Below are 21,604 nucleotides of genomic sequence, written 5' to 3'. Positions count from 1 at the left end.
CCTAGTGAAATGACATTAGTAAAAGTCATATTCCACCTGACACTGGTTTATAAGTCAGCACAGGTGACAGGCGACAACAATGCCAAGCTGAAATATCTGTGATGTCTGAATCTTCTATGGTTCGTCATCGGACTCTGCACGAAATATATATCATTCACAGGAGATTACTTCATGATCCGTGAACCAAAACCATAAACGTTTACTGCAATTATTTTTCTTAAGCAATAGCTGCACGAGATCCATTTTTTAGGACGATGTACGAGATGTTAGGGCCTGTGAGGTCTGCAGTCGCACTTAAACATCGACATGACTTTGCTTTGGCGCCAAAAAAAAAGAAAAAAAAAAGAATCCGCGGGCAAGTTCCTCAAGAAACAGAGGATATGTTTATGGCCATTGACTTGGACATGGATGGGGAGAATGTCAAGCCTGAAATTGTCAGAGGATAACGAGTTCATGACAGTGACGCACGGCGTCCAAATCGCGTTGCCCTGACACCATCCGATTGCTACACCTCCCCGATCGCCGCCGCAGCCTCCTGATCGCTTCGTCTCCGTAGCGACGGCTCGGCGTCGGCGCTGCCGCCACCATGGGAAGAGGGAGGAAGCTACTCCTCATCCTCGTCTCTCTCGTCTACTACGGAATCCCATCGTTTCTTACGGTGGAACACTGCGCCGCCGCCGTCGTCCCCGCTACCTCGGACTCGGATGCCAAGACGGGCGACGACTTAGTCGTGGCGTCAAGATCCACCTCAAAGGACAGAGGTGATTTGCCTTGCGATTTCTTCCGTTCCAAAATCGCCTCTTGATTTCCCCCCTTTTGATGTTTCGACGTAGATCTACATTGCTACCACTGCGCTGCCGCGGGACCACAAGGGGAAGGAACCGGATGTCGTTACGGCGCAAAGGCCGAAGCGTCGCCGCAAGAGAGGGAAGAAACACAGAGTCAAGTCTGCGACGGGAATCCCTTCTACAACCCATGAAGAGGTGGGTGGGTCGATGCACCCTTTTTTCCATTGAAAAGGCTATAATGCTGGCCTTTATCTTGAAACAGCAACTTGCACCATTTTCACCCAAGTCACCAAGTGTCCTCAAAATTTCACACAACAAATGCCAATTGTTATTTCTGTTGTCTTTCTTCTTCAGCTACATGCACAAGTTGACAAGGATTTGTTGTTAAGCCAAAGACATTAGATTTTGCAGGCTATAAGGGTGATGGGGAGACCTTGGTACAATCCTGAAATTTTATAGTTCATCAAAATACCACGATCAAGTGTCTGAAGAACTGTTTTTTAATTTACTGTGCCTTCTCTTATGTGGCGAATTGACTTTATAACTGTGCAGGCTGGAACATCCTCTACGAAATGGTCTGATTGTGTTACGAAGAACACTGATGAAACAATTGCTGGTCGATTCTACAAATTTCTTGAAGAGTTCATTGAGACTGGAGAGCTCAAGCGTTTTTATGAAGAGCAAATAAAAAGCATGAAGGAAAGAAATGCATTCGTGATGGATATATTCTACAGGCATTTGGAAAAAAACAAATCTCAGACTAGCTATGACATTGTGTAACAATTACCGCAGGTGCCTAAGTTTCTGACTTGAATTTATTATGTTACAACACAGTAGTAGGGTTGCATGAAATCTGGTTAGTGCAAGTTATTTGTTCTTAATAAATGAACATTTCTCTATTTTGATTGACTACGCAGATTTTCATTTTCTTCTTTTGATGAGTGTCATTTCCATTTATATCATTGTTGGTGTATATGTGAGCCCATGTATAGGGGCCCATGTATAAGATCTTTATATCCCACCATTCCAGGGTTTGGAGGAATACAATCCATTATTCTCTCCTACATGATATCATTAGCCTAGGGTTCCTCTCTCTCCTCTCTCCACCCTCCAGCCCGCCGCCGCCCGCTGCCGGCCCCTCCTCCTCCCCTCTCCTCCTTCCCCTCCCTCTCTTCCCTTCCTTCCCCTCTCTCTGCGCCGGCGCCATGGCCTTCCGCTCGGCCTATTAGGCCCGCCGCCTCTCTGGTCCTGCTCGATCCCGAGCAAGACGGGGCCGCCGCCGCCGGCAGGGGCCTGGGGGCCGCCGGATCCGCCGCCCCGGATCCGCTGCCGTCTGGCGCCTGCCGCCCGCGAACGCCGCCACCAGCGGGCGCGCGGGTGCTGCTGGCGCGGCAGGCGCGGGTCGGGCGGCCGGGGCCGGAACTCCGGTGGTAGGGGGCCGCGCCGCCGCCCTGGTCGCCATCTCCACTCTCCCCGACGCGCCTGCGGCTGCTGCGGGTGTCCCGGTCGTCCTGTCTGGAGCGGACGCAGCGGCTCCTACTGGAGTGGAGGATGGGCCACTCCCTCGTGGTCCGGCGCCCAATGGGCCTCCACCCCCTGGTCCGCCCTCCCCAGATCCCCACGGGCCGCCGCCTCCTCCAATGGCCGCCGCGGGCGCCGTGGACGCCGCGGGCGCCGTGGTTGTGGCTGCTGGGGGGAGCGCCGAGGCCGCCGCGACCGCCGTCGCCGCCGCCGTCGTCGTCGCCGACGCTCCTCCTCCTCCCTGGCCGACGACGACCGACGCCGCTCTCGCCGCGGCCCTCCTCGCCGTCGAGTTTGAGGCCGCGGCGGCCCAGGAGCGGGTTCGCGCTGCTGCCCTCCTCTGGGAGCGCGAGCGCTCCGCGGCCGCTGCAGGCGCCGCGTGGCCCAGGCCCGCCGCCGCTGCTGCTGCGGGCTGGCCGGCCCTGGGCACCGCAGCCGGCGCAGACCTGGCCGCCGCCGCGCACGCCGTGCACGCGCAGGCTGTCGCGCCCGCCGTGCACGCCGCGCAGGCCGTGCGGGCCGCCGCCTCCCTCGCCGTCGCGTACGCCCCGCAGGACGTCGCGCCCAGGGACTCCGCGTTTGCCGCTGCCTCCCTTGCCGCCACGCGCGCCGCGCAGGACGCCGTCCCCGGCGCGTGGCTTCCCCAGGGCGCCGCCGCTGCCGTCCCCTTCACCGAGCACGGTGCTTCGTCCTCACCCGACCCCCTCCTTGGTGCTCCTCTCACCGGCCAGACCGGGGGTGGGGGAGGCCGAGGGCATCGTCGGTGGAGGGGATGTGGTGGTGGTGCTCGGGGCACTCTGGACACGACTCCGGCTCCCACTCCTGCTCTTGGCCCTGGAGGAACGCCCTGGCCATCCTTCAGCGCCCCATGGCCAGGGCGCATCCCGATGTGGCCGTTTCAGGGTCAGGGGGGCCCCTCGTCCTCAGCCCCAGCCGGCGGCCATGCTCGCCACCGCTGCTCCCCTGTTCGCGCCATTCTGGACCCCTCCCGCTCCACCCAGCCAGCAGCCGACCTTGCCTAGGGGTGGGACCAGGCCGCACTGGCGCAGTCCCTCAGCGCCATGGGGCTGACGCCGCCGGTCAGCACCGAGTGGATCGCCGACTCGTGTGCCTCCTTCCATACCACCCCACATGCCGGTATCCTCTCTTCTGTCTGACCCCCACACCCCTCTTGTCCTTCTTCTATCATGGTTGGTGACGGGTCTTGTCTTCCTGTCACCGCCGTGGGTTCTGCTCCTGGCTCTTTTCGTCTTCCCAATGTCCTTGTTGCTTCTCAGATGGTTCATAACCTTCTTTCCATTCGTCAGTTTACAGCTGACAATTCTTGTTCTATCGAGTTTGATTCTTCTAGCCTCACTCTAAAGGATTCGGCCTCCCGGCGTCCGCTACTCCGGTGTGACAGCACAGGGCCCCTTTACACCCTTCGCCTGCCTTCTTCCGCTGCACCACTCTCGCCTTCTTCTTCACCCTGGCCGTCTTGGTCTGCCGCTTTTGCCGCGACGCCGTCTTCCACCACCTGGCACCGCTGTCTTGGTCACCCTGGCCGCGACGTTCTGGCTCAGCTCAGTCGTAGTACCGATGTTCCTGGTACTAGGGCTCCTGCTGAGCCCCCCTGCCATGCGTGCCAGCTCGGTCGTCATGTTCGGCTCCCTTTTTCTTCTTCTTCTTCGCATGCGACACATGCTTTTGACCTTGTTCACTGTGACCTGTGGACCTCTCCTGTTCTCAGCCTCTCTAGCTACAAATACTATCTGGTGGTGGTTGATGACTTCTCACACTACTCTTGGACTTTTTCTTTGCGCGCTAAGTCTGAGACCTTCCCCACCCTCCTCCACTTCTTTGCCTGGGTGTCCACTCAGTTCGGCCTCACCGTTAAGGCTATCCAGTGTGACAACGGGCGGGAGTTCGATAACTCCACCTCCCGTTCCTTCTTCCTCTCTCGGAGTGTTCAGATGTGTATGTCTTGTCCATATACCTCTCCTCAGAACGGCAAGGCTGAGCGGATGATTCGCACGACGAATGACGTCGTGCGCACCCTTCTGATCCAGGCCTCTCTGCCCCCGTGCTTCTGGGCTGAGAGCCTCCACACCGCCACCTACTTGCTCAACCATCTTCCGTCCACTGCCTCTCCTGCTCCCACTCCACACCACGCTCTCATCAGTACCCCTCCTCGCTACGACCACCTTCGGGTCTTCGGGTGTGCGTATTACCCTAACACCTCCACCACTGCTCCTCACAAGCTGGAGCCCCGCTCGACTCGGTGTGTGTTCCTTGGTTACTCCCTTGACCACAAGGGGTACCGATGTTTTGACCTCACCTCTCGTCGCGTCCTGATCTCCCGACACGTCATCTTTGACGAGTCGGATTTCCCCTACTCCACCTCCTCCACACCTTCTCCTGACCCCGAGCTGGAGTCCCTGTTTTCGACTGACCCGGTGGTTCAGCCACCTTTACCTGTCGATCCTTTCCCTGCAGGTTTTCCCGGCATACCGGCACCGCTTCCGGTGATCCCTGCTGCGCCACGCGCGGTCCTGGTGCCCGTAGTCGCGCCACGCGCGGCTCCCGGACCTCCAATCATGCCGCGCGCGGACCCGGTGTCTCCTGCTGCCCCATGCGCGGCCCCGGTGCCTTCCCCTGCATCTGCGCGGTACGCTCAGCCGGTGCAGGTGTACCGGCGTCGTTCGGCGCCGGCTTCGACTCTAGCTCCGGAGGCTCCTCCGACGTCTACACCGGAGTCGTCGCCGCTGCCATCTACACCGGAGCCGCCGCAGCCTCCGCCTCCGCCGACTCGCTCTCGAGTCGAGCCGGAGATGTACCACCCGCCAGACGTCCATCGGGATCCTCGGCATATCCATCCAATGGTGACTCGACGGATGGCATCTCAGGCCGCGACTCTCTCCGCCACAGAGGGCGAGCTGCGGGTCTCTCCGGTACCCTCCTCTGTCCGCGACGCCCTGGCGAATCCTCACTGGCGTCGCACGATGGAAGAGGAGTACGCGGCTCTCCTTGCCAACCAAACGTGGGACCTCGTGCCACGTCCGTCTGGTTGCAATGTGGTCACCAGTAAATGGACCTGGACGCACAAGCATTGGGCTGACGTCACACTGTTGCGCTACAAGGCTCGCTGGGTTCTCCGGGGTTTCACTCAGCGGTCTGGTGTGGACTATGATGAGACCTTCAGTCCAGTGGTGAAGCCCGCTATGGTGCGCACGGTCCTCTCGCTTGCGCTCTCTCACTCCTGGCCTGTGCACCAGCTGGATGTGAAGAATGCCTTTCTTCACGGCACTCTGTCAGAGACAGTGTACTGCTCTCAGCTAGCGGGATTTGTGGACTCGAGTCGTCCGGATATGGTTTGCCGCCTCAACAAGTCCCTCTATAGTCTGAAGCAGGATCCTTGGGCTTGGTACTCTCGATTCGCCACGTTCTTGCTGACTTTGGGATTCACCGAGGCCAAGGCTGACACTTCTCTATTCATCTACCGCCGTGGGGATGAGACTGCCTACCTGCTGCTCTATGTTGATGATATTGTGCTCACAGCCTCCAGTCAGCAGTTGCTTGAGCGCGTCATCTCCTATCTGTAACAGGAGTTTGGTATGAAGGATCTTGGTCAGCTCCACCACTTCTTGGACGTTACAGTTGAGACTCGCCCGTCTGGCCTGTTCCTTCACCAGCGGCAGTATGCCCTCGACATTCTGGAGCGGGCTGGGATGACTGATTGCAAGCCATACTCTACTCCTGTCGATACTCAAGCGAAGCTGTCTGCTAATTTGGGTGATTTCGTGGCTGATCCTACTGCCTACCGGAGCCTTGCCGGTGCCTTGCAGTACCTGACCTTCACCCGGCCGGATCTCACCTATGCCGTTCAGCAGGTCTGTCTTCACATGCATGATCCCCTGGGAGTCTCACCTTGCTGCACTGAAGCGTCTCCTCCGCTACGTCTGTGGCACTGTTGGCTTCGGCTTGGTTCTTCACCGCTCTCCCACCTCTGAGCTGGTGGTCTACACCGACGCTGACTGGACTGGCTGCACGAACACTCGCCGCTCCACTTCCAGCTACGCCGTATTCCTGGGCGGCAACCTTATATCCTGGTCGTTCAAGCGGCAGCCGGTTGTCGGGTACCAAGATTAGGGACACCCTAATCGGGGTACTAAGATCACCCTAAAAACGCAAATACATATTAGGCGACTGAGCCCACAAAGGCCCACGGCCTCCTTCCAAATCTGGAAGAAAGGAAAGGATTCAAAGAAGCCCAGCATGCGGCCCATTCGCACCCCCCTCGGACTCGCGGGGTGATCTCCGTCTCGCTCGAGGGCTCCCATCAAGACCCTCGACTGCGCCCCGCGTCTCCGTCTCGCTCGAGGGTAGCGAACCTACCCTCGAGCGGGCAAGACATCCCCGCCTCGCTTGAGGGAAGCGAACCTACTCTCGAGCAGCGCAAATCATCTCCTCCTCGCTCGAGGCCTCCCGTCGATGTAAAGGACAAACGTCTGCCAACTCCGGTTGTCCGGACTCCACCTCACCACACGTATGGCCCTGGACCCGCCCCCTGCTCAGGAAGGGGTCCGGTGTCGCCACATGCCCCTCAAGGACGGACGCTTAGCACTAACAGCCGGAGGTCAGGGACCTCCCCACTCGAGGGGTCCGGGATCTCCGTGAGACTCCCGGACTTCCTTAATGCACACGTCAGCACTCCGTCCAGGGGGTCCGGGACCGCCACGTGCCTCATCGCCGCTGGTGCACACATATATACGCAAGACCCTGACCTGCAGGGCCCACGGAACGTCACCACGCCACGTTTGGAAGACTGTACACCCTACAGCGATGACCACGCCGCCTGCTGGGGCTGGCAGGACGCTGGCGCGATCTCCGCAAGACCAAGGACGATACCCAGGACGACTGCCACGCCCGACGCCATGCCCCACAGTATACTTTCTACAGTGTTCAACCACTGCACCCCTGCGATTCGGGGAAAAACGACGACTTCCACGACCCCCTGTGCATGTACACCGTCCCTCCTTGTGACTATAAAAGGAGGAGGCGGGCTTCCTTTAAGGGGGATGGTCACATAAGTCATCATTGACATCGCGCGACCAGACCCACTCGACAGAAGGCAACACTTAGCACCCCTGAGCACCCGATATTGGCATTCGCCTCAATCGACTTCTCCTCTAGCAGAGATCTAGGAGCTTCCCTCCCTCTCTCGCCTCGCCTGTACCCCCTACTGCAGGCACCTCCGGTGCAAGATAATACAGTGCCCTCGCACACCCCCTTGCTGGATGTACAGCCCCCGCGGCCGGAACCAGGATAAACCCGTGCGTTACTGTGTTGCCTCTTGCATCAACATCTGGGACGAGGAAACACGCAGCATTACTAGTTGGGATCCGGACTGCTGGGTCAGGACACCGACACCGGTTGTCTCCCGGTCCAGTGCTGAGGCGGAGTACCGGGCTGTCGCTAACGGCGTGGCGGAGGCGTCCTGGCTCCAACAGCTCTTGGCGGAGCTCCACAGCCCGCTCGCCAAGAGCACGCTCGTCTACTGCGACAACGTCAGCGCCGTGTACCTCTCCACCAACCCCATCCAGCATCAGCGGACGAAGCATGTGGAGATCGACCTACACTTCGTGCGCGACAGAGTCGTCATCGGCGATGTTCGGGTACTCCATGTACCGACTACCTCCCAGTTTGCTGACATCTTCACCAAGGGACTGCCCTCCTCGACCTTCTCGGAGTTTCGCTCCAGCCTCAACGTAGCCGGTGGCTAGTTGTGGCTGCAGAGGAGTATTTGCCCTTTGTACTCTCTTTGTATTCTCTTCTTGTCTAGTCTTGAACACCGCTGCACCGGTAGTTCAGATTGCGCGGGGGGGTGTTGGTTTTCTTGTTGTCCAGTCTTGAACACCGCTGCACCGGTAGTTCAGACTGCGGGGGAGTGTTGGTGTATATGTGAGCCCATGTATAGAGGCCCATGTATAGAGGCCCATGTATAGGATCTTTATATCCCACCCTTCCAAAGTTTGGAGTAACAAGCCATTATTCTCTCCTACAATCATCTTAAAAAACCAGAACAAAACATAATAATGTTAATTCGTGAGCATCAGTAACTGTTAGTGAAAACAGAATGTTAGCGAACATCGAAATGTTCTGGTAGCTCCTCATTTGACTACAATTAGTACATTTTTTGAGTAAACTGAGCATATGTAACAACTACAAGCTGAATTCCTTCTGCAGGCTTGAGTCTCGTTTGAAAGATGTGGTTGGGAAGTTTATTAAGGTGATTGTACCTTGTGTACATGATTCTTTATGCCAGCCTTTAATGTTGATGTTTCATGAAATGCCAAGAAGGTATTCAGTTGTTACTATAGATTGGATCACCAGGCATAATCCTTTTTCTATAATATGATGTAATCAATAATTAGTCCTGAATAATTCATGTTACACAGGCACCAAAGATTGATTGATATACTGAATGACAATATATTCATAGAGCCTGAAGAAGTATATGGCTGTAATGATCAAGTTTTTAAGCTAACGAAAGTTGGTTCTCAATTGTGGAGGGCTGGATTTGCTTATATTCTCCGTGCTCATTTGGCTGGCAAGAGCTGGTTTGGAAAGTTTAATCTTAATGATACCGAGGTGAAGAATGGTGATGGATTTGTCATTAGAATCAAACCTTTGGAGCATACACCCGAAGGGGGCATTGCTGGACCTTCAGCACTTCTTCAGGCAGATGATCCCTCATTTCAGCAAGAAAGGAGTTATGCCACCTTACTTTGAGCAACTAAAAAAATTCCTACTAGTAACCATCTCCAACTCCAAGAATGTGCTGGAAAAACCTTCAACCATGAAACGGTTTCGGAAGTACCTTTTAAATCATTTGGCATTTGCTGCACCTTTGAGACGTGCGCATCTGATTGGTGACATTCATAGGTGTTGCAAGATGATGGATGATGATGATGAGTTGATGACAAACATAGGGATATGCCATTTAAGAATTTGTTGCGCAGATTCTCAAATAGTAATTGGCAGAAAGTTGTCACAAGAGATGTTGAGCTGAACAAAGTCTACACTTTCAAGCCTAAACACCTTAGAGTGCAACATTCAACACAACAATCCAGCAGTTCTAGTAAGCAGAACTCAAAGCAAAAAGTTAGCACCTATAATGTACAGAATGCTTCAGAAAAATTGTTGTTCAATGAGGTAGTATTTGATGACACACTCGAATAAATGGCAATGTTCTTGAGACACTATTTTGAGCACGCTCTTGATAATTCCAAGAAGAAGCCTCCCAGGCCTGCTAAGTTACTGAACTGCAACGGGGAGGATTGCTCAACCACAGGTGATGAGATAAAGGGAGTTCAGCAAGCCAAAAAACTTGATGAGTATGAGCTGCTAACTACGATCCGCCTCGGAACTGAAATAGCAGAAATGATTTGGTATTTAATGTTGTATACTGGTTTCGAAGGAATGTGAGTGCGGTTTCCTTTATCTCTCTATCCATATCTATTTTCAACGTACCTTTCAGCTGATTCTTTCTTTTTTTTTTGAAAAATATTTTCTGCAGTTTAGAGAGTGTATGGGAAACGTACATGTGCATGAATGATGTGGATGATTTTGATCTATAAACGCAGGCGACCACCCACTGCAATTTCCTGAGGTCCTTTCTAACCCTTACTTCCATGTTCTTTGTCTGATATTATTAACTTAAATCATAAACTTAGTTTAAAAAAAATGATCATGCACTGTTAGGTTGGCAAGTGTTTTCATTCTGTACCGTTAAATTGTAATAGATCCTTTCTTTTCTGCAATTCTAATCATTGAAGTTGTGTAGCAAGTGAATATGCATCTGCTTATTATTTGTTAATGACTGTTGACTCAATGTTATTGGTCACCTTTTTGGTAGTTGTTCAGTATTTTCTGGAGCTAATTGATGTTTCCGGAAGCTGTTGTTCATGTTCCACGTTAGTGCTGTAGGGTGCCACTTTTGTTCGGTATTCCTGTAAATTGTGAACTTTTGTGTGTTTGTCTTGTGACGAAAATTGTTGATTTCAAATATAAACTGCAGATCCTAACATATTTAGATGTTCTGAGTGGGGAGTTTCTTCCATTTGGGAAGGGCATATTTGGCCATGTAAAGCTGCACATTCGGTTAGAAATTGGAAGGTAGGAAAGGAAGATCAATAGTGGGATATTTGGAAGATCACTGATTTGGGACTTGTACTTTAGTTAAACATTAGTGGGATCTTTCTGTGTTGGTAAATTTTAAAATAAAATGTGTCTTTAGCAGAGATTAGGATGGTCTTAGTTTGAATCTCAAATTTAGAAGAGCTGTTTTACAAAGGTTGATGGATTTGTGTTTTGAACTCTAGCTAGCTAAATCTATGACATGTGCAATTTTTTGGAATTTTGATTCTACAGGCAGGTTTTCATTCGAATCTGTATACGTGACCCTCAGCTTTAGAAGTGCGATGCTTTTATATATGCTTGTGGTTTGCAACCTAAATGTTTGTCGCATGTTTTTGTTTTTCTTTCGTTAGTGGATAAGAATAAAACTCTAACTATTGAGAATTTAGCGAAAAGAAGAAAAGTTGAGGATGAAACTTGTTTGGTCTGTTCTGAACCTTTACTTGTGTTGCACGTGTTTTTTAAGTTTCGTTTTGCTGTTCAATTTGGACAACTGTTTTTGAAAAATTTTAGTTGAATTCGTGGCCTATTTGTGGGTTAGTGAGATAAAGAACTTTAAACATGTGTACTGCCGCAGTTATGTGGTGTTTTTGGAAATTAAAATGGCTTGTGTTTGCAGGAACAAAGACGAGAGAAGGCTGTTAGCCATGGTATGGAGAACATTAAAATTAAACAATTGGCATGTGTCGTGCAAGGATGTGCAAGAAGCTCTGAAGCATAGCAGATGCCTGAGACTGGGATGGCCAGGACAATGGTCGCCCATAGTTTCAGGTTTCCGATGGAGCTGACAGATTGAAGTATTGAACCGTGATACTAAGTTGATGTCAATATCCTCGGACGACGATGATATGAGGGACCGAAGCCGGCGACCAGAGGGGGTGAATGGGAGCCGATCAAAATTTCTCTCGAAATTGATCCGTCGGCCTATGTCCCAAAAACACCACAAGCCTCCAAGAGTTCTAGGCGAAGTTAGGAATAGCTATGGAAGAGTTAAACCAACACAAAAGGCCATAGAACGAGCGAGTGAAGATGCGGAAGCAAATCGAGAAAAACTGCAGACCTGGCAGCTTTGGACCGGTCAGACCGCTCTCACGGACCAGTCAGACCGGTCGGGCTGGGCTGAAGTCCCAGACCGGTCAGACCGGTTACTCAGACCGGTCAGACCGGTCGCTCCCAGACAGCCCGCAACCAAAGCTCCAAAAGGCAAATCTCGAGCAAACGAAGTCCAAATCCAACGAAACCCCGTGAACATATCCTCAAGAGGTCTCGTCCTAAAGATCATCATAACACGAGAATTTCGGGATGAGATCAAGAGGATGGGGTTTTCTTAAGAACTCAAGAAATCCAATTCGAAAGAGCTCGCGATTCCAGAAGGTTTAGAACTGGGCTAGAAGCACGGGAATCACATCAAAGAGCTCGTAGAACCATCGCAATCGTGTGCACCCAAAATGAAATCAAAATCCATCACAAAAGGGCACAAAAATGAAGGGATTGGATTGATTCAAAAGCCCAGAGGGCACGAGGAGGATAGGGCCTCCTTTCCCAATCAAATCCAACACAAAGTCTCACAAATTCATGGACTAATTCTACTCTAAAGAGAAGAACGGGGAGAGAGACACAGGGGCGGCGACCTGGAAAAACAGAGGAGTCCACGAACAGATTACAAAAGCCGCAAGACCTAATACAATTGAAGGGGTATTTATACCCACGGAGACCGGTCAGACCGGTTCCATGGACCGGTCAGACCGGTTGGTTAGACCGGTGCCAGGGACCGGTCAGACCGGTTGGTCTGCAGATTCTCCCTGTACACGATCTCATCTGACGGCTGAGGTTCTTTCTTCGCAACGAAGTCTTCTCCACGATGCCGCCATCTTGATGAAGATCTGGTCCACGGTTTTGGAAGGTCCGTGAGATCCGGGTAGATGGCCGGTTTTGAGAAAACCGCCAAAACTCATAGCGCGGGAAGATTCCCGCCTCCACGCCATGGCCCTAGACGCCGTTCCCGCCCTGGCCTCCTAACGGCCCTAGACGCCGCCCGACGCCCGTCACCTCCTCGCCCGTAGCGAGGCCCTAGACGCCGTCGACGCCCGTTGCCTCCGCCAGTCCCGAGACCGACGCCCGTGCCTCCACGACTTGGCGTCTTCAACCGCCGTCCGCCTTCTTGGTTTTGTGGCGCAAACCAAGAAACCCGTCATCCATCGCCGCTCGCGCCCTCGATTTAGGAGTGGACGCCACAGCTGCCGCCCGGCCTGAGCTCCTCCACGGCAGCTCTCCGTTGACACTCGACGCCCGTGTACCTGCAATCCAAAGACCAAGCGCACGATCACACTGCACGGTTGACAATTCACTCATCACAAGCAGGATAGAGTACTAAACATTCCTCAATCTCCCCCTTGATGAGTGCATTGTCAACACACCACTTGAAAGCAGAGAAGTGATAAAAAGAGAAGCAAGAAAGTGAAGAACTCAAGCAAGTGACACAAAGCTCAGCAAGGCAAGACCAGTCACTTACTCAAGGACAGATCGATTCCCTAAGACAAGGGCAACGGCTCGACGCAATCGATAAAAAGCCAAAACATGACTCCTCAAAGACAGAGGTAACGCTCGACGCAGTCATGCTGGAAGTGGAAGGAAAGCGAGGAAAACCAGGAGCCAAAAACAAAGCAGAAACTCCCCAAGCAAAGCTTTTCCCTCTCACAAGTGCAACTCTCCCAAAATGATGCACTCTCCCTCCGAGCCCTGTGCATAACAAGTTTTTCAAAAATCAAACAAGTCTCCCCCTTGTTCGATCACTTCTCTCAAAAATTCTCCCCCTTGTTGTCACATGCGCACATCAAGTTTAAAAGGACCTAAAGCTCCCCCTGAAGCTGAAACTCCCCCTGAACAGATGCTATGCAATGAATGCAATGCAAGAGGTGTAAGTGAAAGCATTCAGGGATACAATGATATGAGCAAGATCTAGTCACAAGCACGTGTGCATTCATAAACAAGACCTGCATCTAGCTCAACAGGGTATATCCAATTAGTCTAGAGCTAGGCAAGTTCAGTTTAGGAGAAATAAAAGCATCACCCATGATCTAGCACTAACAAGTAGGAAATAGAAAGTAGTGCTAATCATACTCATACAGGTGAGCCAAAACAGCCAAAACATGTTGCAAAACATTCATTTTTCGATCAAATTTATATCAAGCAATTCTTAATGCCAGGGGTTGAAAGCTTGTCATGCTTTACTTAGCAACCAGGCCAAACCTATGCCAAAGACAATCAGAAGCTTAAGACTCTCGTTTCAGTCATGCACAGCCTTGCCCGGGTTCTCACAAGTGCAAAGTGAGCCGTCCCGAAAGCTCGATCAGTGCGACAAGCAATCCCACCTGGATCTTTTCAATCCATTTCAAGAACAGTTCAGGCAATTTTATCAACTTTAAATCATTTCAAGTATGAATTGCTGAACGAAAAGCTACACTAGCATGAATAAGATAGCAAAGCATATCAACACGCCCTAACATGCTAGTAGCCAAGACAGGGTGATCATGTTTTCAAATTTTCAAATCAAAATAGCTTAACTCAGATGATGTCATATACACAATGGAGCAAGCTATACATGATCAAGTTTATCAACTCACACTAGCAGGCACTAGAAGATCATAGCAATGTATACAAGAATGCTAGTGCAAGTGAGACAATGCAAAATGCAAACATGTATAATGCATATGCGCAATGCAACTACCAAACCTAGAAAACAAAGAGAAGCAAATAAAATCTACAAAGCTAACCGAAGAAAAGTCAGCAATCAAAAGGGGTAACAAACCCCAAGCTCCCCTCGCAAGCGAGCAAAGGTGTCCTGCTCAAGCGGTTTGGTGAGAATATCTGCGGTTTGTCTCTCTGAAGGGACATGGACCAAGTCTATGTGGCCTCTCTCATGGTTATCTCGCAGGAAATGGAACCAGATATCTATGTGTTTGGTTCTGGAGTGTAGGACAGGGTTCTTTATAATGCTAATGGCTGACATGTTGTCTACAAAGATGGGAACCCTACCAAAACTCAATCCATAATCCTGCAAGATTTGCTTCATCCAAAGTATCTGGGAGCAGCAGCTAGCAGTGGCAACATACTCAGCTTCTGTGGAAGAAAGCGCTACGCTAGCCTGCTTGCGAGAGGACCAAGACACCAAAGATGTACCAAGAAATTGACAAGTGCCGGATGTCGACTTGCGATCCAACCGACACCCACCGAAATCGGCATCAGAAAACCCCACCAAGACCAGAGAAGAATCCGCAGAATACCAAAGACCAAATTCATGGGTGAATTTCAGATACCTGAAGATGCGTTTCACCACCTGCCTGTGGGAGGTGCGCGGCAAAGCCTGATACCGCGCGCAGAGGCAGACGTCGAACTGGATGTCCGGTCGCGTCGCCGTCAGGTACAGGAGAGAGCCGATCATGCTCATGTACTCCTTCTGGTCCACCGCCTCGCCGTCCAAGTCCTCATCAAGCGCCGTAGATGTACTGATCGGAGTCGGCTGAGGAGATAATTCACTCATGTCGAACTTCCGCAGCAAGTCTCTAGTGTACTTGGCTTGATGGACAAAAGTGCCCTGAGGAGTTTGCTTGATCTGCAGCTCGAGGAAGAACTGCAACTCACCCATCAGCAGAAAACTTGGAGACAAGAGCGTGAGAAGAGCCACCAAAGATAATATCATCCACGTATATCTGAACTAATAAGAAATCAGTGCCAGACCGCATGAGGAACAAAGTTTTATCTACACATCCCATTTTAAAGCCCTGAGCCAGCAAAAAGGTTTTCAATCTATCATACCAAGCTCTAGGTGCCTGTTTCAAACCATAAAGTGCTTTCTGAAGTTTGTAAACACGGTTTGGAAACTTGAGATTTTCGAAACCAGGGGGTTGTTTCACATAAACCTCTTCTTCGATAAAACCATTCAAGAAGGCAGATTTAACGTCCATTTGGAAAATTTTAAAACCCTTGGAAGCAACAAAAGCAAGAAAGATTCGAATAGCTTCCAAACGAGCAACAGGGGAAAAAGTCTCCTCAAAATCAATTCCCTCTTTTTGGCAAAACCCCTGGGCAACAAGACGAGCCTTGTTTCGAACAACCAACCCATCCTCACCCTGCTTGTTTTTGAAAACCCACTTCGTTCCGATGGGATTACAAGCAGGTGGGGGCTCGACCAAAACCCAAACTTGGTTTCTTTCAAAATTTTCAAGTTCCTCATGCATGGCATTGACCCAATTAGAATTAGAAAGAGCGTGTCCAATATCTTTGGGCTCAAAAGAGGCAACAAATGCTGAATGGGCAAAACCAGCGATACTTGTTACCTTGGACCTGGTGACTCGCTCATTGAGATCACCTAGCATCTGTTGAGGTGGATGACGATGCTGAATGTGTCGAGGTGCTTCCCATGTCGAAGTCGCCTCCTCCTCAACCAAAGCTGGTGTCTCCTCAGGTGCAGCTGGTGAAGCCTGAGTCACCTCCTCGATCGGCCCCCGTGAAGTAGACGTAGTCGGATCGGGGCCGTCATCATCGTCCGAGCTCGTGGCGGAGGCAACTGGGTCCACAGCACGCGTGGTAGCCTCAGTCTCACCCTCCGCAGCTTCTTCAAAGATGGAGGTGCCGAGCTCATCATCTCCTGCAACTTCAAAGACAGAAGAATTGCACGGTGCAGTCTCGTCGAAAGTGACTTCACAAGTCTCTCTGACGATGTTAGTATCAATAATCAGCACACGGTACGCTCTAGAGTGAGAAGCATAACCGAGAAAAATGCCGTCAAACGAGCGAGACTCAAACTTATCAAGATTTCCATCTTTCAGCACAAAGCACCGGCAACCGAAAACTCTGAGATGGTCAACACGGGGCTGGCGTCCAAACCGCAACTCATAAGAAGTCCTGTGCATGAAAGCACGCAAGAAAATGCGGTTGGACACATAACAAGCGGTGTTAACCGCCTCAGCCCAGTATTTGCCAGGAGACCTATGCTCATCGAGCATCGTCCTCGCCATCTCAACCAGCGTCCGATTCTTCCGCTCTACAACTCCATTCTGTTGTGGTGTGTAGGGAGAAGAATATTGGTGTTCAAACCCTTGATCACTGCAAAAGGTGTCAAAACGAGCGTTTTTGAATTCTGTGCCATTATCACTGCGAATCGCTCGCATGGCCTGGGGTAGCTCGTTTTTCAACCTCAAGATCAAGTCTCGAACAAACTCGAAAGCCTCATCCTTGGTTCTCATGAAAAAGACCCAAGAATAGCGAGAAAAGTCGTCCACGATCACAAGAATGTACCACTTCCCACCAACAGACATCACCCTAGAGGGACCAACTGTATCCATGTGTAGCAACTCTCCAAGGTGAGCGGTCATCACTTGATTAATAGGTGGATGTGAAGTAGCAATCATCTTCCCGTGGCAACACGGATGGCAAACAAGGTCCTTTTCAAACTTCAATTTGGGCAATCCTCGGATCAGGCCAAGTGAGCTAAGTCTCGACAACAAATCGAAGCTCAAATGTCCAAGTATCCTATGCCACTTCCACAAATCAGAGGAAGGACCAGCCAACAAGCAACGAGAAGGGCCAAGAGGAGTACCAGAGAAGTCAACCAAGAAAATCCGATCGCGAGGTGTAATCCGGTAAACCAAATCTCCTCTGGAATCCAAAACACGCGAACAGCCCTCCTTGAAGCGAACCTCAAACCCCTCATCAAGAAGTTGCGAAACAGAAAGAAAATTGAAGCCAAGATTCGTAACCAAAGCAACTTCTCTCAGGGTAAAGCGATCAGAAACTCGAACAGCGCCAAGTCCACGTACCTTTCCTCTTCCATCATCCCCGAACACAATGTACTCCTTTGAGCGCATCGGGGTGAGGCTGGAGAACCATTTGTCATTTCCGGTCATGTGGCACGAACAACCGGAGTCCATGATCCATCTATTCTCCAAGCCTTCGACCTGCACATCAGTAGTGAGGCAAAGGGTGAGCAAATGTCTCAACACTGGGGTTAGCAAAGTGAGAAGCAAACCAGTGTCGAGCCATTTGCTCTATAGAAGGGTTAGCAAAACCAGGCAAAGCGTATCTCTCGTCCCGTCTACCGCATGACTGACGAACACCATTGCAAGGAAAACGTGGAGCAATGAAACCTCTTCCAAAGCCTTGGTCCCGTGATCCATAGCCATACTGAAAACGACCAGGAGCACGACCGGCAAAGCGACCACCCGCTGGAGCACGGTAACCACCACCGTCTCCCTGACCTCCACCTACACGGCGCGCCCTAGCATCTTGCCTACCACCACGCCGAGAAGGACCATGCACTCGAGCAGAGTACATATCCGCGTTCCGTCTCTCCTACTCTCGCCTCACAGCCCGCTTCCTCCTGAAGCAAAACTCCTCCAGGTGACCTTCCCTATCACAGAACTCGCAGTGGTACCTCACCTCACGCTTGGGAGGTGGAGGCCTAGCCTGTGGACGGGGAGGAGCAGCCCCCTTCTTCTGGGCAACCTGGGCTGCGGCAGCAGGGAGCGTGTCGAGGGGATTCCTCAGCTCATTGGGTTTTGGAACCCAAACCTGCTTCTGCGAAGGTGCTTTCGGTGGTTCTTTAAGCACACCATCCGCGGGGTCAACAAGCAAAGGCTGCGTGCTCGTGCTAGCAGTGTTTCCAGCAGCCTTGCCAATCTTACCATACAACCTGTCAAAATCTGACTTCGTGTATGAGTAACCGACCCCAAACCCATCACCACGCTTGAACTGCTTAATCATCATGCCCAACTGCGGCTCACTGCTAGAAACCCAACTCAGAATCGCCCTAAGATAGGTATTCTCATTCTCTAAATTGGCTTTCTCTACCGCAAGACTATCTAAATCAGCAATCAAACTAGGGCAAACAGAGCAGTCAATAGGTGGGCTAGACTCTACGACCTTAGTCTTCCCAAAAGACTTGATCAAAGCATTCTTCTCATCTAGCTCCGACCTAAGCGTGGGACAAAGCTTACAAGCACCAAGCAAAACTGGCCTAGACTTCATCTCCTCTAGCTCGCACATAGCAGTAGCAAACTTGGACTGCAATGAAGCTAGATCGGACTTAAAGATAGGACACTCATCACATTCAAGCACATCGCTAACAATAGGAGCGTCCTTAACCAGTTCTAGTTCATGCTTGGCCTTAGCGAGCTCATGAGACACGTCAGCAAGCGAAGTCTTAGCAATATCTAGGTTCGCGACGTTCTCATCATGCTTGGCACGGAGAGCAACAAGATCATTCATATGAGATATGCAGCCAGCGCACTAATCCTCACTAGATTTCTCCCTAGAACAAGCCAGCTCAGCCCTAAGCTTTCTACGCTCTCTAGCTGCTTCCTTAAGCAGCATTTTCTGGTTATCGAGAGCGGCGTACAACTCCCTAACCTCTGTATTTAGCAGGTCGATCGTGGAGTTTACCTCTGAATCACTCTCGGATCTAGGAGAAGAGTCGGCGTGCGTCGGTGTAGCATGTCCACCTGCAGACGCACGAGCACCATCGGCTTCACCCGCCATGGTGCAGAAGCCCTTGTGCCGACCGGCCGCCAAGCAAAGGCCGATGAAGCCGGTGGCTTCCTTGTCCCGCTTCTTCTTCTTATCGTCATTGTCGGAGGTCGGTGAAGAAGAGCGGTCGGTGTCGGAGCTCTTGTCGAGGTCGCTGAGCTGCGCCAGGAAGGCCTTCTCCCGCTTCTTGGCCTTGTACTGGAAGCGCTTCTTGAGCGACTCCTTGTCGAAGCGTCCTCCCCGGTCACGACTGCGGTGCTTGTGGCGCCGACGCTCCTTGTTGGAGCCTCCCTCGTCGCGGTCGCGGTGGCGGTAGTAGTCGACGTGGTTGTTCTGGCCACCGCCGGACTTCTTGGAGCAATCGGCGATGAAGTGGTTCAAATCGCCGCAGTTGTAGCACCCGGGGATCTTCTTCCTCTGCCTATTGTGGTAGACGCGCTGGAACTTGCTGATGAGGAGGCACAAGTCGTCATCGCCCAGCGTCTCTAGCTATTCATCTGAAACAGAAGGCAAAGAGGCAAGAGAAAAGCCAAGAGCAGAGTTAGCGTTAGAGCTCGATCCACCTGGGCCAGTCACAAGAGCGATGCTCTTGGAAGGAGGGGCACCATTGAGCTTGGCTCGTGTCTGGTTATCCACCTCCGTGGCCTTGAGCTTGCTGAAAAGCTCGTTCACCGTCAGAGTCTCATAGCCAGCAGACTCAATGATGGTGTTCACCTTGAGATTCCACACAGAGCGGTCAAGTGCGTAGAGCAACTTGAGGGCCTTCTCATGCTCTGTGTACTCAAGGGCATTAGCAGATCTGTTCGCATTGACTTTGTTCACAATCGACTAAAAACGACTGAACATCAAGTCAATGCTCTCACCCGGTTCCTGTGTGAAGTTCTCGTACTCACGCCGGTGAGTCTCGAACAGTCTGGCCTTGACCTGAGGTGTGCCCTCGTGGTAGTTCTCAAGGCACGTCCAAATCTCGTGGGCTTCCTGAAAACCCTGGGCGCGTGAGAACTCCGCACGAGAAACACCAGCGAACAGGACATTGACAGCCCTGGCATTAGCCTCGTGCTCAGTCACTTGAAGAGGAGTGACCCGAGCGGCAAGCACCACGTAAGCCTGATTCTTGGTAATATCCCAGACCTCGGCTCCCATGCACTGCAAGAAGGCTCTCATGCGAACCTTCTAGTAGGCATAGTCCTCGCCGGAAACACCGAGATCTTCCCAAGACTCGCCATGGTCGCCAAGTGGTTTTCGAACCGGTTAAGGTACCGAAAACCTCAACCACGCTCTGATACCAATTGAGGGACCGAAGCCGGCGACCAGATGGGGGGTGAATGGGAGCCGATCAAAATTTCTCTCGAAATTGATCCATCGGCCTATGTCCCAAAAACACCACAAGCCCTCAAGAGTTCTAGACGAAGTTTGGAATAGCTATGGAAGAGCTAAACCAACACAAAAGGCCCTAGAACGAGCGAGTGAAGATGCGGAAGCGAATCGAGAAAAACTGCAGACCTGGCAGCTTTGGACCGGTCAGACCGCTCTCACCGACCGGTCAGACCGGTCGGGCTGGGCTGAAGTCCCAGACCGGTCAGATCGGTTACTCAGACCGGTCAGACCGGTCGCTCCCAGACAGCCCGCAACCAAAGCTCCAAAAGGCAAATCTCGAGCAAACGAAGTCCAAATCCAACGAAACTTGGAGGATAGCTTCGCATCTACCCCGTGAACATATCCCCAAGAGATCTCGTCCTAAAGATCATCATAACACGAGAATTTCGGGATGAGATCAAGAGGATGGGGTTTTCTCAAGAACTCAAGAAATCCAATTCGAAAGAGCTCGCGATTCCAGAAGGTTTAGAACTGGGCTAGAAGCACGGGAATCACATCAAAGAGCTCATAGAACCATCGCAATCGTGTGCACCCAAAATGAAATCAAAATCCATCACAAAAGGGCACAAAAACGAAGGGATTGGATTGATTCAAAAGCCCAGAGGGCACGAGGAGGATAGGGCCTCCTTTCCCAATCAAATCCAACACAAAGTCTCACAAATCCATGGACTAATTCTACTCTAAAGAGAAGAACGGGGAGAGAGACACAGGGGCGGCGGCCTGGAGAAACAGAGGAGTCCACGAACAGACTACAAAAGCCGCAAGACCTAATACAAGTGAAGGGATATTTATACCCGCGGAGACCGGTCAGACCGGTTCCATGGACCGGTCAAACCGGTTGGTTAGACCGGTCAGACCGGTGCCAGGGACCGGTCAGACCTGTTGGTCTGCAGATTCCCCCTGTACACGATCTCATCTGACGGCTGAGGTTCTTTCTTCGCAACGAATTCTTCTCCACGATGCCGCCATCTTGATGAAGATCAGGTCCACGGTTTTGGAAGGTCTGTGAGACCCGGGTAGATGGCCGGTTTTGAGAAAACCGCCAAAACTCATCGCGTGGGAAGATTCCCGCCTCCACGCCGTGGCCCTAGACGCCGCCCGACGCCCGTCACCTCCTCGCCCGCAGCGAGGCCCTAGACGTCATCGACGCCCGTCGCCTCCGCCAGTCCCAAGACCGACGCCCGTGCCTCCACGACTTGGCGTCTTCAACCGCCGTC

At 51.8% G+C, this 21,604-nt stretch overlaps 1 long non-coding RNA gene across 1 annotated transcript; it reads left to right on the top strand.

The window, feature by feature from the left end:
- Positions 1-456: 456 nt before the first annotated feature.
- On the top strand, positions 457-9,961 carry LOC120652124. Its single transcript, XR_005666462.1, has 4 exons — positions 457-983; positions 1,341-1,580; positions 8,535-9,772; positions 9,868-9,961. It is a non-coding gene; the product is annotated as an uncharacterized LOC120652124 (long non-coding RNA).
- Positions 9,962-21,604: the final 11,643 nt, after the last annotated feature.

This window comes from Panicum virgatum, chromosome 9K (assembly GCF_016808335.1).
Source record: "Panicum virgatum strain AP13 chromosome 9K, P.virgatum_v5, whole genome shotgun sequence".
In the NCBI taxonomy this organism is placed as follows: Eukaryota; Viridiplantae; Streptophyta; class Magnoliopsida; order Poales; family Poaceae; genus Panicum; species Panicum virgatum.
This window is presented reverse-complemented; position numbering and strand designations above follow the sequence as displayed.